Source organism: Macaca thibetana, chromosome 5 (assembly GCF_024542745.1).
Source record: "Macaca thibetana thibetana isolate TM-01 chromosome 5, ASM2454274v1, whole genome shotgun sequence".
NCBI classification, from domain to species: Eukaryota; Metazoa; Chordata; class Mammalia; order Primates; family Cercopithecidae; genus Macaca; species Macaca thibetana.
In genome coordinates this window covers 144,860,540-144,868,228 of record NC_065582.1, presented here as the reverse complement: position 1 = coordinate 144,868,228, position 7,689 = coordinate 144,860,540, and positions in this window count along the sequence as shown.

Genomic DNA, 7,689 nt, shown 5'->3' with positions numbered 1-7,689 from the left:
AAGGAAATGACAGACACCAGGGCCCACTTGAGGGTGGAGGGTTGGGAGAGGGTGAAGATCAAAAACTACCTATTGGGTACCTGGGTGACAAAATAATGTGGATACCAAACCCCTGAGGCACACACAATTTATCTATAGAACAAACCTGCACATGTACCCCTGAAACTAAAATACAAGTTAAATAAATAAATAATGGAAAATAATGGCTATCACAAGAGCCCCTAAGTTCCACAATACCAGAGGGCACTATTCCCAAGTTATTTTATGAAAATGGCCTTCAAGAGCACAATTTCATAGCATATTATATGGCTGGGGTCCCTGAACTTACGCAGCGTAACAACCTCTAAATTATTGGCAGCGGTCGGGGAACAGGGATGAGAGTTTTTAAATGAAAGCTGGAATGCCTTTACCTTGGGAAAATTGCCTACCGAAGCAAGGCTTTATTTTTTCTTCTTAACGGCAACAAAAGTCTTGCTCTGTCTAAGGGATGAGTTAGCCCTTCTACAGTGCAGACACATAATTCACTGCATTTCTTCCAGAGCTCAGCTTACAAGGCTTGAAGTAGTTACATTCTTCTCTGGCATCAGAGGCCAAAACTCTACTGCCAGAGGCACCCAGCCATATGAAGCCTCCCACAAGTCTCCATCCTTGCTTAAAACTACCTTTATGATAATCCACGGGAGCCTCTTGCTTCAATCATAAATTATACATTTCTAAGAATCCTGCTTTTCTCTTCATTGACTACCATTTCCAGGAAAAAAGGGTTTGTTTTTTTTCTTTTACTGTACTCAGTGGAAGTCTTTCTGCTGACATAGTCCATAATTAAAAACCAAAGTAATAAAGTGACATTCTCAAATTTGAATACTGGCTACAAAAGCTTAATTGCCAGTCCTTCTTGCCAAACGGCACAGTGGCTCCAACATTAAGTCACAGAGACTTTCAAGGAGTGATTTGACAGAACTTTAAAAGGGCACACATTTTATTAGAACACATTTTAGAACCTTAAGACAAGCTGCAAGTACTGAATTACATTTTTTTCCACATTTTATTTATTGGGAAGTTATTTAACAACTGCAACTGATATCCAAGTGCATATATAACTGTTCAAGGACCTACACCAATAGGGAATGCCATTAAAGTTGTCTAGGCTTAAGGTGCTTGTTTCTAGGAGGACATATGAAAGTGAAGATGCTGCAGAACCATTGAGCACCCCAAGTGACCCGTGAACGCCCAATGTCTGACTTCATAAGATACAGCAATTATTTATACTAATAAATTATGACTTTTCACAGAACTCAAGTCAGTTTACTTTACATCATTTCCCCTTTCCCACAGTATTAATTCAATTAAACAAATGGAAAAAAATAACATTCCACACGTTCATTTTTTTCCCCTTGACCTCAAATATCTCCAAAAACTGGAGGGAAAAAACACCACCTATGCATCAAAACAATTGTCCATCATAAATTACATTTTGTTAAGTCCTTGTAACTTTTTTTCTAAGATATTACTGATATAATACATAATGGAGTTTTGAATATAGATGATTTAGCCACATATGTTGTTTAAATAGATTTTAAGAAAGAATTGGGGCTGTTACATATGCTCCGTTAGAACATAGACTGCAAAACGTCCAATGAAATCATAATTATTTATCAACTGTGACGTATTTTTAGTAACTTATTTTCATGTAGAAAAAAAGATTTGGGGCCAGGTGTGGTGGCTCACGCCCATAATCCCAGCACTTTGGGAGACTGAGTCAGGAGGATCACTTGATCCCAGGAGTTTGAGACCAGCCTGGGCAAAATGGTGAGACACTGTCTCTACCAAAAAAAAAAAAGTTTTTAAAAAAATTAGCCGTGGATGGTGGTGTGCACCTGTAGTCCTAGCTCCACTGGGAGGCTGAGGCCATAGAATCACTTGAACCTGGATGTTCGAGGTTGTAGTGAGCTATGATCTTGCCACTACACTCCAGCCTGGGTGGCAGAGTGAGACTCTGTGTCAAAAAAAAAAAAAAAAAGAACAAAAGATTTAGTTGTGCTCCTTTTGTATTTTTTTAACTGCAATACTGGGCAAGTGTTTTTATTGAACCATGTGATACAGTGGTTCGAACTGTTTTTATTTCAAGCACAGAATCTGTATTAAAAATAACACAGTTTCCTGTCCTTCTTTCTGTATTTTCTCCTAGCACAAGGGAAAAAACACATTCCCTAATATATTTTCTGGGCACACTCTCTTTGTAATATTTCCTTTGCAAAGGTCCTGTTCATATTTGTATCTTATTACTTTTCTTATACTGGATTTATTGATAGTTTCTAACAAAAATATGATTTCAGTACATTTACTGAACAAAATTCAATATAACAGACCCCAATTCAATTTTTTTCATCAAAATGGAGAACAATAAAGAAGCTAAAGTCCTCAGTTTAGACACATAGCATCAAAAAAACTTATATTGTTTAAAGAAATAACTCAATAAGGGGGAAGTGATAGATATTACTTAAAGAACAACATTAGCTTTGTTTATTTATCTATGTTTCTAATATTCCTGCCTCTAACTTAGTCAGCGACAAACATTTTTGGTGTTCCTTGGTTATTGAATCTCACATAAATGCAGTCAATTTCTAAAAATAGAAAAATATTGTTATTATGCATTGCAATATACCCATGGTTCATATTTACTGTTAATTGTCATTTCACGTATTCAAATTTAATTTAAGAGAATTTTTTAAAAACTTACTGAGTCTGTTTCCCAGATTATTTTGCTATTGTGCCAGTATTTTTTATAAATTAATCATGTTTATGCTTTTGCATGTTTACAAAGAGTGTGTATTCTGAATTTCTAATGTCCTGCTCTTGAAGACCGATTACAGAGGGCTTTCTTCATTGACCATTAGGTAAAGGGTTGAAAAATAACTTTGGTTTACAATAGATTTTTAGTTTAATGGATGGGCGTATTCATTATTTACCTGTTTTCAGTCTCTTGTGTATCGCCTAGTGATGATTCTAGTTGTTTTAAAGATGATCCTTATTTATGGTCTATTGCATCATCCTGAGATTTAGTAATGATTTTAGATTTTCCACCTAAATTACAGGGCACTTTCCACTGAAAATGGTAAACAATATTACAAACTAAAAAAAAGAAGTAATCTGATTTCTGGGAAGAGGGAGCCCAGTGAAAGATGTGTGCTTTTATAAGGATGGACAATGGAAAGCAAAATAATAACTCCTAACTTTGATTGTTCAAATATATTCTGCAATACAGAGAGCTGCATGCAGGCTGGAGCAGGCATGGGGCAGGAAGGTTAAGTAGAAGAGAAGGCACAATACTTCAGATTGGCAGTAGACTGCAGCAAGAATAATCTAATCAAAACGAAATTAAATTATCTAGTCCCAGGGCAGGCTCCTGGGACTGCTGCACTGAATGCTAGCAGAGCTCCTCCTAGACATTTTTCCCCAGTCAAACTCACATGATGAATGCAGATGAAATTTGAAATATGAAAATCTGAAATAATTTATGGAAGTTGTCAGAAATTTGGCTTGCTTGTGGTGTAATTTCCTCTGAGACGAGGCAGGCCGGCTCACTGCTGCAAGACTTGGAGCGGCTGCTGGCCTTCCAGTGGATGGATCAACCCCTTTAAAATGCTCTTCCAGACAAATTACAGCTCATTACACACAGCCTTGCACCATGCCATTATGTCAGAGGAAATCTTTTTTCATTTGCACAAATTTGCTTGGAATTCTCATATTTATTTGAGCATCCATTATCGAATCTGAACATTGAATTATCCACAATTATTTTCTGGGTACGCGGATGTTTGTGTATATGGAATAGATGGTGACTGCGGGGCTATAAAAATATTACAGTGTGGCTGAAAACCCCACGTACTTTGCAGCTGTGTTACAAAGAGCATTGTTTGGCTGTTGAAAGAGAATTGACTTTTGCAAGGATATTTACAAGGTTCATTTTCTTTTTGAACATACTCCGAAGGAGACTAACTCTGCTTCTAGTGACTTTGTCTCTGCTCCATGGTGTATAAAAATTACAAATTGTTCATTACACCTGAGTTAAGATCCTCTTTCCTCTGCCTATGTAATTTGTTTTTTGATGGTCATTTTCATATTAATCGTATACTGGCATACATTCTTGAATAAAACATATGCTCTGATTGCTGAAAAGAACACCTCTTTCGTGAAACTCACTTTTATTTCTCTCATCTTTCTCATAAGGTTGCCATGGCAAAAGTGGACTCTCTATTGCTGAGAAATACTGCAATATAATCACAAAAGGAAATTATGGTCTAAAAAATCAACAATGATATTTACCTACCAACTTCATAGAAATCCGAATTACAAGAATGTTTGTATTATGGCTTTTAAATATTTACTGTTGTTTAGCATAATAAATCTCTGCTTTATGTAATATTGGTCAGTGGAGTGCAGTGCAGTCCTTCTCAATATTATTTTATCCAGTCATTCAGGATTGTATCTAAATGTCTCATCAACCTTTCCAGTGACTAAATAATTAAATGCTCTCTATTGACTTGTTGACATTTTGCTACTTATGGCAGGTGTAGATTCAAAAGAAAAAGTGCAATCATTCTCCAGAGTCAACTTTTTCTTCCCCGAAAGCTTTTATACATGGATAAAACAACTTGAAAAACTTCTAAGGTAAGCATCCCTTTAATATCTCATTATGATTTTGTAAACTGGATTCAGTTACAACAAAGTAAGATATGCTTTTGCAAATAGGATTCGTTTCAGTCAAAGAACCAGTAGTACTTCAAATCAAGGTGAGTTAAATGGCTGTTTATATAACCTATTATTTTTCCAGCAATAATATATAAACATGAGCATTTTACACATTTTTAAGTAAAAAAGAAAATCGACTTTACATAACTAAATAGTGACTACTAGAATTTAGGAAAACAAAATTGGTCATCAAAGTAATGGAAAAGCTGGTTTCTTGGATAAAAGCAAAGCAACTGCATTCTATACTTCAGCACTCCAGAGCTTTGACTCCTCTAAAATCCACTGTGGGGTTGGAACATGTCGCCACCTCCCCAGCTTCTCCTTGCTGCAGGAAACTTTGTAACAGCACTCAAATAAATAAAGAAACTGGGTTGGAGATTATTGCTTTCATTGTGCTATTGTACATGTGTATTATATAGTCACTCCATAGTTTGACACAATCAGCTGAATGTGGGACAAGACAAATGTTGTATATGACAGTGGGGTAGTATTGAAAGATGACCCCATATCTACAGGGCTAAGAGTTATGGATGCATTGATAGCTGCTACTAACATTTTGAAGCGTGGCTGTTAAATTTTGCCTGCTGGCTTCTGGCTGGAGGCCGGCCTGCCTGGGCAACGGAGCAATTGAAAGGAACTGCAGGCAGCTTTTTTTCAGTACACATCAAGGAACTTTGTTCTTCCTTTATTATAACTGACCACTGACAGGAGTGACTGCGGAAGAAAGCCAGGCAAACAAGGCACATTGAACACTTCCCAGCTTATCTTTGTTGTGCATTTTATTTACTTCCAGTGGGCACTTTTTCTTCTTAAATAACTGTTTAAATTTTTTAAGACACTTTCTAAACCAGAATATATATAACGAAAATCACAGGAAAGGTTGGGAATATATAAAGACAATATGTGTCATGAAAGAGCAGGACCTACTGAGAACAGAGTATATGGAGAAATTGAGGTAAATACTGTTTCTTATAAAGACTTGCAGGAAAATAATACAATAAAAAGAGTCTTGGAAAAGTGTATCTGAGATACTTGAACTCTGGACTGTGAATGACGTCTGTTTTAAAAAGCAATGAATAGAGAGATGGTCTGAAAATATGGGGCATGTTTTCTATAGGCAAAGTAAAATGAATCATAAGAACATTAAGCTTGCAAGTTTGAATGAACCATATGCTTAAACAATTGCATAGCTAAATTCTTTGTAAAGCACTACTAATGACCAACTTCTTTTACAAATTAATTTGGCAGTACATTTTAATAGCTGGAAAGAAATCTTGTTATTCATAATACAGATAAACATGTTTGACTCTAAGAGCCAAACTTTAATATCATGCTGGCATGTTTAACCTATGAATCTCAAAGCTTGTCAAGCGGTCTAAAGCATATGGACTTGATTTAAGGCCATGGATTGAGGTTTCTTTGATTTACTTTTACCATAGAAGATATGAGGAATAAAAATAAAAAGAATATGAAGGCAGCTACCTATAGCCTTATTTAAATATATACAAAATCCACCAGCATTACTATCAAACAAATGAACTAAAACTATAACCATGTAAATATCAAACACCAATGCTTCCTGCTTATGAAACTCTATAGTCATATAAATAGTTATATAAATCCCAATGTTTATGAAATTCCATCCTACACTTGAACAAATGCAATTTTTCAGTCACTATCGCTAGTTATTTTGTCATTTCTTGCCAGATTTCCCTAGAGAGCCAGCGAGGACTAAGCACATAAAAAGTTTCATCATTTTTATTCTACAGCCAGCCAATTTTCAGAGGAAGAGCAAAATTTTTCACTGTGTACTTTGAAGTAAATAAAATATTTCTGGAAAATTATAAGCATAAGAAATAGCTATGCAAATATATATATAACCTTAATAATAATACTTGGATAAGCTAATAAAATAATGTTATTTATCATGAAAAGAAAATTAAGTAAAAATCCGGCCCCTGAAAAGTTTAAGTGCAATTTAGACTCATTCCCTTGACCTTCCTTAAAACAAAGTAAATGAGGAGGTAATAATCAACTATTTTATTTTTTAGTAAGAAAGCAAAATTTGCATTGGATGGGGAGAGGAAAGGGAATAGAGATATATTTTACAATGTCAAGTAGGGGTTTAAAAAAAAAAACTCGTTTCCAGAAAATTTTTCTCATATTTAATATCTTTATTATGATTACAACATAATACTTTTGTACTTACATTCTCTAAACCCAAATAATCATATATACTTAAATTGAATCTAGGATATTTTCCTATATCTTCTCCCTATTTTAAAATCATTTACTTTCCAGTGTTTATGGTACAAAAGTGCTGATTCACCCATCTACATAAACCTATCTTATAATTTTTCTTAAAATCCGGATAACCATAAACGTGAAACTATTAAAAAGCAGAGCTTGTTCTATATCACAGCTAATTCAAGTCTGCCTTGTAAGTGCATTTGTTTTCAACATGTATTGGAAAATAATTGATGCAAAAGAAAGTTAACCATATTTTTGTCTTGAGTAATGTCTGTAAGTGTATTGCCCACAGGGTTCTCATTACAGCTGTGGAAGTTCCTTCTCCATCGAAGCTCCTGGGATCCTCAATCAGAAATTTAGGCCAACTTTGGGGAAAGTCAATTTGCTCTCTCCTTAGAGTAACAGAATTAGATACTTCTACTTGATATCAAGGAATCAGAGACACACAGCAGGCTTTTTATACCAAAACTTTGCATATTTATTTTGCTTACAGACAACAAGAAGGGGAGAGCTAAGCAGTTATTTAACCAGCAAAATCCATTTCGTTGAATAAATTAGAGAGTTTGGGCTTGAAATCTCTCCTTTTTTCTCTTAAAAACATGCACAATTAGAGATGTATACTTTACAATATCTAGTCAGTGTAAAATTACTTTTAGGGAGAATGTGTGACATTCAGCCAAATTGTAT